This window comes from Alexandromys fortis, unplaced genomic scaffold, assembly GCF_014885135.2.
Source record: "Alexandromys fortis isolate MF-2015 unplaced genomic scaffold, M_Fortis_MF-2015_v1.1 scaffold_118, whole genome shotgun sequence".
NCBI lineage: Eukaryota > Metazoa > Chordata > Mammalia > Rodentia > Cricetidae > Alexandromys > Alexandromys fortis.
This window is the reverse complement of record NW_026068010.1, coordinates 2,631,461-2,642,548: the sequence shown is the minus strand read 5'-3', so window position 1 is coordinate 2,642,548 and position 11,088 is coordinate 2,631,461. Positions and strand designations below refer to the sequence as shown.

The following is an 11,088-nucleotide window of genomic DNA, read 5'->3' as shown; positions in this document are numbered from 1 at the left end:
CCGTGCTAGGGTTGATGAATTCAAGACTCCCAATGAGGTTCCCTCATGCCTCCGAGCTGGTACCAGGGATCCAGAGCTCCAGAAGGGGTCACAGAGATCAGCCTCCATGGGCTCCAGGACCTCTGTCCCCAGGGAGAGCACTTGATCCCTGGAGTCCTGCAGCCACTGCCTGGTGGCTGTTCCCTTGGCATTGGCTCCTTCAAGATAGAGAGCTGCCGTCCGTCTCCTGGGCTGAGTGAAAACTAATTTTAGATTTCTTGCTTCATGTCAAGCCTGGAATTTTCTCCTCCCTCCCCTCTCAAGCAAGTCAACATAACCCCCCAGAGACTCCGTACTATAACAGGGCTGACCAAACCCTACATGTTCATTCTCCGGGGCAAAAATACCTATGTGGTTACGACCCAGAACACCAGCTTCTGCCTTACAGGACCCAGCCCAGGCTTCGGGGGGCTGGAGCTAAGCACTGGGTGACAAGCTGGACGGAACTGGGTCATCTGGGCATGCATAGTTCTGCGGTCACACACAAGTGTGGAGAAATGGGGGGCTCCCCAGTAGGTGTGTACATGGGTACACGGTCCTCATCAGACAGGCATACTGCCATTCCCCAGAGGATGACAAGGGTCGCTTCCTTCACCAGGAGAGGACTGTGGACCCAGAACCATTGGAGCAGTTACCACGCACCAGGGCCTTTTGCTCCCATTTCTGAAAGACAAAATGGCGTGGAGCAAAATCCTCAGTCCTGAAGTCAACAGCCAAACAGCAAAGCTGGGGTCCCTGGGCTGTAGGATGGACAGGAGACAACCTCAGGAGACTCCCTGGCTAGTGACCAAGGCAGACTTACAGAAAACATCCTTTTCATGAAGGAAGGCAGAGGGGTGGCCCTACAGGAGTGAGGAGAGGGCAAGCGTGGCCGGACTCTCAGGCTCCAGGCTCTGCACAGGAGATGGGGGCAGGCTGCAGGAGCAGACCAATGGACGACCATCCAGATGCCACCTGCCTCCCCTTGCCGTTTGTCCTGGTCCCCAATCCTCCCTGTTGGGAGGCCAGGGATGGCTAATTCACCTTTGTGGTGCTGACGCCCGAGCTCTGTGTTCAGGTCCTGGAGAGAGAGCGCCACCAGAACTGAGTAGAGGATCTTGGGAGTGAACTGTAGCTTCTTTACCAGTGCTTTCTACACTGCCAAAGGCTACGAAGAGCTTTATTTCCAGCTTGTGGGGGAGGGTCCACTCTCAGTCAAGCTCCTTCAAGTCCGCTTTCTCAAAGAAAACAGTGGTGGAGATTTTTGGCTTAAACAGGGAGAAGCTGCCCTCTGCTGGCCACAGCTGGAAACACCACGGGTGGTTGGACAGTTGTTCAGAATTTTAGTGTCCCCACCCCCACTCGGTCAGGTCGCTAGCCCTGCTCCCCCTAAATTCTATCTCTGAACTCTGTGAGTACCAGGTGAACACTAATTCTGTGTTGAGCAGAATTCCACTGCAGAAGAAACAGTTAACTAAGAGAGGAAAGATGTTCATTCAACACTGGCACTCATTACAAAACTTACAAAGTTTTAGAACTATTTATTCTCATAATCAGAAATGATGATCTTGGGGGCTAATTATTCTTCTCCCACTCAAAAGTGAGTGTTCAGGAGCTGGTCCGGTCGCGGAGTGAATTGGATGTCTGAGGGGAGGGCTTGCAGCCATGCTGAACTCTTGGGACAAGGATATGTGTACCCAAGCCCCCGCGCTGCACACCGGCTCCCTTGCCACAAACCTCACTCCCCAACCCCCTGGCCTAGTTTATGAAGACCTTCGATTTCGTCGTGGACCGGCCCATGACCCTTGCGAGAGAGTTTATTGAGCGACAGCATGCCAAGAACCGAACCTACTACGATCATCGGCAGTACCAAGGTGAGCCAGACATCACGGGGTGCAAAGAGGGTGACGCCCTGTGTATCTTTGAGGCTAAGAGCAATGGAAAAGGGAGTACAAAGTTAACCAGGAAACTGTGAGCATCATCCAGGAGAGACTTCAGGCTTGTTAACAGAGAGAAGGGGAGAGCTCAAAGCAGAATTGTGCCAAGGAACTGGAGCAGCGCACCGAGGTACCTAAAGCCTTCTATGACCACCATTATGACCAGAGAGCCTATTCTTCCGCCAGAGAGTGCTCGGCAAAGCAGAAGCAGAGGGTGCTAGGAGAGAGAAAGGCTGCCAAGCAAAAGGCTGCTGCCTAAGACTCCAAGAACTCTTGTTACATTGCTGAAAAAAAAAAAAAAAAAGTGAGTGTTTAACACGAATTGAGAGCTGACAAGATTGTGTATCGTGTTTGTGAGTGTGGTCGGTTGAGTCTTCAGACAAAAGTCTGCTCTTGGGCTGGAGAGATGGCTCAGTGGCTCAGAGCGTTTACTGCTTTTTCAGGAGATTCAGGTTCTTTTCCCAGCACCCACATGGAGGCTCACGGTCATCTGTTAACTCTAGGATGCAGGTTACCTGATGCCCTCTTCTGGTCTCAGTGGGTACTGCATGCATCTGGCACCCATACATCCCTGTCGTCAAATACTCCCATACACCAAACGAAAATAAATCTTCTTAAAAGCCTGCTCTTGCATCGAGCCACGTAGCTGGCATAGCCATGAGGGATCTGAGGTCTTGGAGAAGCTGAACTGTGCCTCGTGGGTCCTTCCAGAATCAGATCAAGGTTCCCAATGTCTTTTTGTATTGTGTTCATGTTAATCAGTTTGTGCCACAAACACCACGCTGTCCCTGCAAAGTCACTTCAACAAACAGGGCAGCCTGACCTCTGAGGACAAGTCTCAACAAAGCGGGACAGTGGTTCTCAACCTGTGGGTCATGACCCCTTCTGGGATTGAATGACCCTTCCCCAGTGGCCACATATCAGATATCCTGCATATCAGATATTTATATTATGATTCATAACAGTAGCAAAGTTACAGTTATGAAGTAATTTTATGGTTGGGGGTCACCACAACATGAGGAGCTGTATTAAAGGGGTCACAGTGTTAGGAAGGTTGAGAACCACGGTTGTAGGGACAGAAATCCTCTCATCATTCAGCTGTACGTTTATCTGAGCAGCTGTAGAAACTGTGGACGTTGGAGTCTGGCCTCTGTCCAGATCTCAGGTTTGCCTTTCTCTGGCTTGGCCTAAAGCCACTGCTTTAGTCCGTGGGAGGTCAGTCACTCTGTTGTCAAATCGAAGCACTTCTGCAAACCTTGCATAGTGTCCTTGGGAATCTGCTGCCAGCTTGCAGAGACAGCGGTCACCCTGGTGGGTGGAAGCTGGACACTTATCAGTGGTCAGCCACTGTCATTGCATGGCCAGGGATGTCAGTGGTGAAGGGGAGGAGGCCTCTTTAGCCTGAAAACTCTACCAAAGTTTGAAGTCCTCAGATCCTTCCATCCTGGCCTACAAATGGTGAGTGTGGATCTGAGGTGTGCCTCGAAACTTCCCCCAGCAAACTGATGTGGCTGCCCCTCCCTAAATGAGGAGTCTTCAAACTGTTCTATACGTCTTTACCATTAAAAGTTTTGAATGTGTATACTGTTGTAGATGTATATATTTATTTGACATTGTAGCTGGTCATCCATAACCACAGGACCTTATCTTCAGACTCAATTAAACACAGGTTATATATATATATATATATATATATATATATACACATATATATATGGGAAAATTTGTCTGAAGGGGCTGGGGAGATCGCTTACCCAGTGGGTAAGATTACTTACAGTGTTTCTTAGTCAGTGATCTCTGGAGGAACGAAGCTCATAGAGTGGATCTATAGAAGAAAAAGGGATTTATTAGAGCAGCTTACAGACTGTGGTGCAGCTAGCTCAACAACGGCTGTTTCTCGTTGGAAAGGCCAAGAATCTGTAGTCATTTGTGGTCGCAGGCTGGATGCCTCAGGTGGTCTTCAGGGACATTAGCATCCCAAGGAAGTAGATGCTGAGCCCAGGGAAGGGGAGCCTCAGCAGCAGGACCGATGAGCTTGCCAGCAAGAGTGAGCACAGCAGGTAGAGAGCGAAACTCCCTTCTTCCTTCCTTGGATGTGGGCTGCCAGCAGGTGTGGCTCAGCTTTAGGGCAGGTCTTTCCACCTCAAACGATCCAATCAAGAAAAGCCTTCAGTCCACTGCTTGGGCTTTAACAGATTCCGGATGTAGTTGGGCTGACAGCAAGATGAGCCTGTGTAGATAGAAGCTGAGTCTGAGTTAGCAGTGCCTGCTGTAGAAATTAGCTTGATTCTGGAAATAACTAGGCTAGCTAAAGGATAAAACAATTATATTTTTATTTATTATAATGGGGAAGGCTCATGAAACATGAATGAGAAGTCCAAGCTTGGCTGTGCCCCGCGGGAATCACACAGAGTGCATCTGGGTCATGCACCCGTTTGTTTCTCTCTTGGTTCGAAAGCCATGCTTTAACTTGAATCCACTTCTTAAAGATAATAGGCTAATAAGACTTTCCCATCATCTCCCCCTTTTGTCTAAACAAGAGCCATCCAAACCCAACACAAAACTATGTACAGTAGGAACAGATATCAAGTATAAAATTACAAAACAACATAAGCAATATTAAGCTAGGAACACAAGTCAAACATTTTAATAAACATTCTATTTCAGAGAGTCTAAATCTTGCATCAGAAATAAGCTTGGCTAAATTGTGAGAGGAAAGTAACTATGACTATCTAATCTTCAACCCCATTGAAGGCCCGAGAAGGGAGATAATGTCCTATTCTACCATACATTTGGTATTTTGATGTCTCCTCAGAAATTGGAAATCGCTTCTCCTACCCAAGCTTTAGTACTATAGTCAAGTGTCTCAACATTCATTGTATGCGAGATTCATTCATCCACTGGTGCTGATCTGACCTTTTAAGGCCCAAGAATATTTTTGCATTCTAAGTTGGCATTCTCAAAAGCCAAAGATTCAATCGGTACATGCCTAACTTCTGGGTCTGTTACCCCTATTTGTACAGCCTTAGTTAATCTGTGTAAAAAGTCACTAAAAGGTTCTCTCTGACCCTCCTTAACCCTAATATGTGATTCAACTCTCTTTCGCAGTTTCTGAATCCTGTCCCAAGCATTTAAAGCTATTGTGCTACATATGGACAAGGTGTATTCATCATAAAGAGATTGATCCTGAGGATCAGAGTAAAGTCCCTCACCCAGAATTTGATCTAGGGAAATCTCAAGTTCTTTTCCTTTTCCCTGTTGCTCTAAAATTTTTGCCTCTTCTCTCCAGTAGCACCACCAAAGCAACTGTGGTCCATTTTCTAGGACTGCTGAGATTAACTGAATCCAGTCTTGTGGTGGTGCTTTGTTGTTTGAAGCCCATGTTTTGATCATTTCCCTAAAGAAGGGCGAATGTATTCCATAAGATACAATTGCTTATTTAATTTCCTTTAGATCAGTCATATGTAAGGACTTCCATGTATGTTCTTTGACCACCTTAGGGTGTTTGGTGCCAGAAGCTCCTTCTGATGATATCATCGGAAATGCAGGTAGAACTCTGGGTAAGATATCCTGGAGTTTGGTACATCCTGATAAGGCTAAATTTTGTCTTTGTAATTTTTGTCCCTGGTCATCAAATTCGATAAATTCCTTAATCTTTTAAAATCTTTTTACCATTGCCTTTTGTAAAGTCTGGATCTCCTGTCCAGTGTTCTGTTCTGATGGCCTCTTTAAAGATTTCAAGGTATGAAGTCTGTCCAGTAGAGATAGTGTTTCATCCTTGGACATAATTTTTATAGCATACATACTACCTTCCTGGAGAGACATTCTATCAGTCAATCTATCATACCCCTTCGACAGAGTCCTATTAGTACATTCAACAGTATGAATTCTCTCTGACAATGTCTCAGCACCCTCTGACATGGACTGGGTTTTGTTTGTCAAATTGGCCGTATCCTTCTCCAGAGTGTTGAATTTTCCTTTTAGTAGATTATTATCAGTCTGTAAAGACTGTGTCATTTCTAAAAGTGCCTCATTCTTGGCCCTATTTGTTTTTAAGGAGAACATATTTGATCCCCAGAATCAAATAGAAAGATGTAGGAGGGAAATTATATAAACCTTGCATGACATTGTACATAAGTAAAAAGGCTAGTGAACTCCTGGATTGTTAAGTTGTCCATAATTTTTCCCTTTTAAATTATAAGTTTATAATTTATATTTCAAATTGTAAATCTTACCTGTGGTTTATTTTGAGCTGGAGTAGGTGCAATAACTGTTACCTGCCAGTAGGTGTCGCGGCACACTTGGAGCCGCATGGCTGGTTTGAATCTGATTTAGCGTTAAATGATAAAAGATATGCTCAGATTAAAAACAGTTATTTAGTGTAAATCACGGAGTGTGTGCTACTCAGAAGTCCCTGACTGGTCGGTGGCCACACAAGCACTAGAATAGCAAGGTAGTGATGCGGGACAGAGGCATCCAGGGAAACCCAGGGAAGCCCGCATCTCTCCTGAGTTTCCACAGCGCAGAAAAACTGGACCGAGAGCGGCACCAAGTCCTCAGGCACCTTGGCCCTCCATGACTGTATGGCTCTGAGGTGTTTAATGAGGAAATACGAAGGACCTCAGCTAGCGGCTAGTCAGGGCCAATGCGCGGGAATTCTATACCCAAAATGAACGGCGTGGAGCCTGACCAGTGTGCCAACTGTAGAAATTAGCTTGATTCGGGAGATAACCAGGGTAGCTAAAGGATAAAACAATTGTGTTTTGTTTATTATAAGGGGGTAAACTCATAGACCAGGAACGAGAAGTCCAAGCTCAGCTGTGCCCCACGGGAATCACACACAGGGAGAGCACATCTGGGTCGGGTGCCCGTTTTTTCTCTCTAGGTCCCAGAAAGCCACGCCTTAACTTGGATCCACCTCTTAAAGACAATTGGCTAACAAGTTTTCGCCATCAGCCTACGTCAAAAGCCAGGCAGAGCCGAGTACTTACAGTCCTTGGAGGGCAGAGGCCAGCCCAGTTCTACATTCAGAGAGAGATCCTTTGTCAAAGCAGTAATATAGATTTGTAGAGCCGACATTGGAGTCTTCTTCCGGCCCCTGCCCCTGTGCTCATGGGTACCCACGGACACCACAGGTACGCACTGCTCCCAACTGGGCCTGTACTGAATGAAGAGCCTACATGGGCTTTTGGCTTTCTTCTGTTAATACAGCGTAACGATTTACCTAGCATTCATATCTTAATGGCTATAAGTCACCTAGAGGGGCTTTAAGTCTCTGGAGAGTATGTGTAGGTGGTGGATGGAGCGCCTGTGTAAACACCATACAATGCCGTGTAAAGGAATCTATGGATTGGGGGTTCGTTAGGGGGTCCTGGAAGCAATCCCTGCAGACACCAAGGGATGAGCTTGCACACCTTTCTGCACACACACGCCCTCTGCCGTCTGTCTAGAGACAAACGCCACACAACTCGAGATTTGCTTCCTTGAAGCAATCACAAGCAGAAAGCGTAGCTACATTTTCACATTAGTGAATCTGCTCGGGTACCTGCCAAAGAGACCGCATCTCCCCAGGGTCTGAGAAGGAGCGCGCCATCCAGACGTGTTAACCCCCTTCTCCCTGTCACACCCACGGCAGACCCAAGGACACTGGTCCTCCCACATCCTCTAATCCATGCTGTGTAAGAAACTGTTACGTTGTATCATCGTTTCAAGACTAATGACAAAGGAGAAAGACTGTACAGACACTGGGCGCTTTCTGAATACCGCAGCCCACTGGCTTGTTGAACAGGTGGGTTTAGAACCAGCTGATCCACCATCACTCCCAGCGTCCAGCTTACCTGGCCTCCTAGTGGGAACAGTTCGGTCCCCGTGTCTAAGTTTCTATGCCATGGATGGGATGTCACTCATTCGCTAATTGCTTGAGGTCTGCCCTCTGCTGGGAAGAAAGGGTAGGGAAGAGAAGGAACAGACAGCCTCCCTGACTGACCTGGGATGGACTGCTTCCTCAGAGGACCCTTCTGACGCACATGCTGGATCCACACCACTCCACACCCACATCTGTGCCTTGTCCATCCCCCGAGGACTGCTGAGCAGGGGAGGTGTGGCCAGCCTCACCAATGCGCATTCTGGGGATTCACAATGACAAATGCTACACATGGTTAAAGTTCTAATCTTGAGGCTGGAGAGATGGCCCAGCACATGGCTGCTTTCTCAGAAGACCCAGGCTCAGTCCCCAGCACCCACCAGGCATCTCACAACCATCTGTAACTCCAGTAACAGGGGATATGGTACCCTCTTCTGACCTCTGGGGCTCCTGCTCACACGTGTTGCACAGACACACACCCAGGTGAAACACTCATACACATAAAAGTAATAAAAACATTAATTTTTTATCTTTATGACACCTTTAGTGATTTTTAAGAACAATCATATACTTTTCTAAGTTTTAGGTAAAACTGAAAGCTTTAAATAATCCGAAGAAGCTGAATTTTGTGGAAGAAGTCATAGAGGGGTAGGAGTGACCATCAGACATTACACGAGAGATCAAAAAAAAAAAACCCCGAAGAACAAAATACAACTTCATGAAGATGCACCATCGACAAGGAGAAGAGGAGAAAGATCGGGGTCAAGGGTGGAAGAAGCTGGGGAGCAGGCGGGGAGCACAGACCGGATGGGGTGGGGGCATTGATCTAGAGACGCTGTATAGTGATGTGGGCTTCATGGACAAGCAAAGCAGGACCCCCGGTAGAATCTTTATCTGCTAAGAAAATGTAGGGTCTTCGCTAAGCATTGTCTGGGTGGCAGTACCTAGTGGAGTGACACCAGGTATGGCCCACGTCACCGTCATCAGCTGGAGAACCTCAGGTTCCGGGTGGGAAGATGTGCCTAAGGAAGTCATGCTGTCTTACGTGCTTTAGCATGGTAGACCCTGGATAAGGACTGTGTGATGTGTAACAGCGACATCCCGCGGGGATCAGGGAAGGTTCTGGGGCAGAGGGTCATGTGAGTGCAGGTCAGTTAGTGCCTTGTGGGCGGGGGGGGGGGGGACAGAAAGCAGTTGAGGGACAGTTGGGGATGGAAAGGAGAGAAGGGAGCCCTTGAGGATCAGACGGGAGGTGAGATGAGGGAGGCAGACAGGAGCGTGTTCTGGCTCTGCAGGATGATGCTGGAGGGTCAAAAGCAGGCCACAGAGAGACACCGTGCACACGCGGCTGGACATGAGGTCTGGAGCTTTGGATGCATGGGCCTCACTTTGGGCTCCAGTCTCTGATCACCCGTACTGTGGAGGTGGCCCTAATGCGGTACAGTTCTTCTAGGGCTGCCTGGTTGTGGTTCCTAGTGTCACGTGACTTGCTTGGAGGAGGGTGGCTACAGAGGAATCTTCTGCAGCTCAGTTCCAGGAACTGGGATGGACCCATCGCTGGCGACAGTGAAGGCCTGAAAACCAGAGGGCCCTGCTTCTGGCTGCATGCTCTGCCAGGTGAAGGGAAATGTCACCCTTGGGGATGCTGCTGAGTAAGATGGTGGTGCCTTCGAGGGTCATGGGAGCAGGAAAATGTCTAGGCCGCTAATCATGGAGTCCAGCCATGGTGGGCTCTCCTGTTTCTTAATGGCCCAGCATTTGGGCCAGAGACCAGAATGGATGCACACAGAACTGGGTTCTGGAATTCTCTTGTGTGTGAGATGGCAACAGCCATATATGCTCAAATTCTGTGTGATTATCACTTCTGTTACTACTCCATTCTCCTTAGAAAGATGTAGCCCTCTGAGGGCTAGTGAGCATCCCAGCCTGCAGGGCTAGCAAGCATCCCAGCCTGCAGGGCTAGTGAGCATCCCAGCCTGCAGGGCTAGTGAGCATCCCAGCCTGATGACTTTAGGCACCAAGGATGAATGTGTTAGGAAAGAATGTGGGGGAGTTGGACTGATTTGGTCTTTAAAACCTCTTAGACACTCTGTCTGCCCTGGTACAGGCTTGCCAACTGCAGGCCCGCTCTCTTCTCTAACAGGTTAGGGTCAGATGGCATGGTTTTTGCAGCACCTTCCAGCCCCTCTGATCAAGTGGAAAGACTTTGGGGGGAAATCAGAAACAAACAAACAACAAATGTGTTCTTTTTAAATCAGGGCCTTTTGCATACAAGAAAACGAAAAACGTTGGGTCATAATTTTTTGGAATAGCCAATAAAAACCTCTCAGCTAAGTAATTTGCACATGATTCATGGTCTCCACTCTCCCAACATTTCTTTAAAATCTACAGCTAGAGGGTCTTGTGGCTCAGCTCCTTATAATTCTTGAACACAGCCCACAGACTCTGGGGCGAGATGTTTCCTGGATGTGTTTTTATTGTCCTGCCCATGGCCTTGCTTTGCTACAACTCATCACTACCAAACTTCTGAGAATGCTTCACACTCAGCAAGCATCTTTTATAGAGCTCAGCTTTCTGCCCAAGCTGTGTTTGTAAGTAGGACACCTCATTGCACTTATGAATACCTGGGGTGGGACAAGCAGTTGGCAATGGAGAACAATTAGCGGTCCCACAGGAACACACAGGCACGCACACACAGAGAGACCCAGAGCTAAGGGCAAAATCACCCCCAAAGCAGCTGGCTACCAGCATTAATTTACAGCAAGAAAAAAATTTCTCCCGGGAAGTGGCTGAGAGCCGATATTTGCGGAATGCCTCCTCCATGCCAAACCCTGTTGCCACTACCCCATCGGAGGAGGGAGAGGAGGCCAATGCCAGCACATTGAGTAGGTAAAGTAAGGGGCACGGTTGTGCAGATTAAGGATGTCTAGATGTGGGACCTTAGGAGAGTCCCCTTACTGTCTTCTGCCTCGATTTCTTCTTCTATCAGTGAAGTAGGGATGGTGGAAGTCTCAGTCAGGTGTTGATGCACACCTGAAATGCCAGCCCTTGGAGGGTTGGGGGGGCAGGAGGGTCTTAAACAAGGGCCAGCTTGGGCTATATAATGAGACGCCGTTGCAACCCCCACCTTTCACTACCGAATGAAATGATGATAGACCGCTCCCCTCGATGTTCTAGAGTCCTTTTAGGAATTGGAAAGCACATTCAAGGGACTTAGAAGAGCGCACGACTTGGACTACACACTCAGTGCACATTGGCTGGATTTCCTTT

At 48.0% G+C, this 11,088-nt stretch overlaps 1 pseudogene; it reads left to right on the top strand.

Annotated features, from left to right (window-relative positions):
* Positions 1 to 1,683: 1,683 nt before the first annotated feature.
* On the top strand, positions 1,684 to 2,214 carry LOC126513469 (NADH dehydrogenase [ubiquinone] 1 beta subcomplex subunit 10-like; annotated as a pseudogene).
* The last annotated feature ends 8,874 nt before the right edge of the window (positions 2,215 to 11,088 follow it).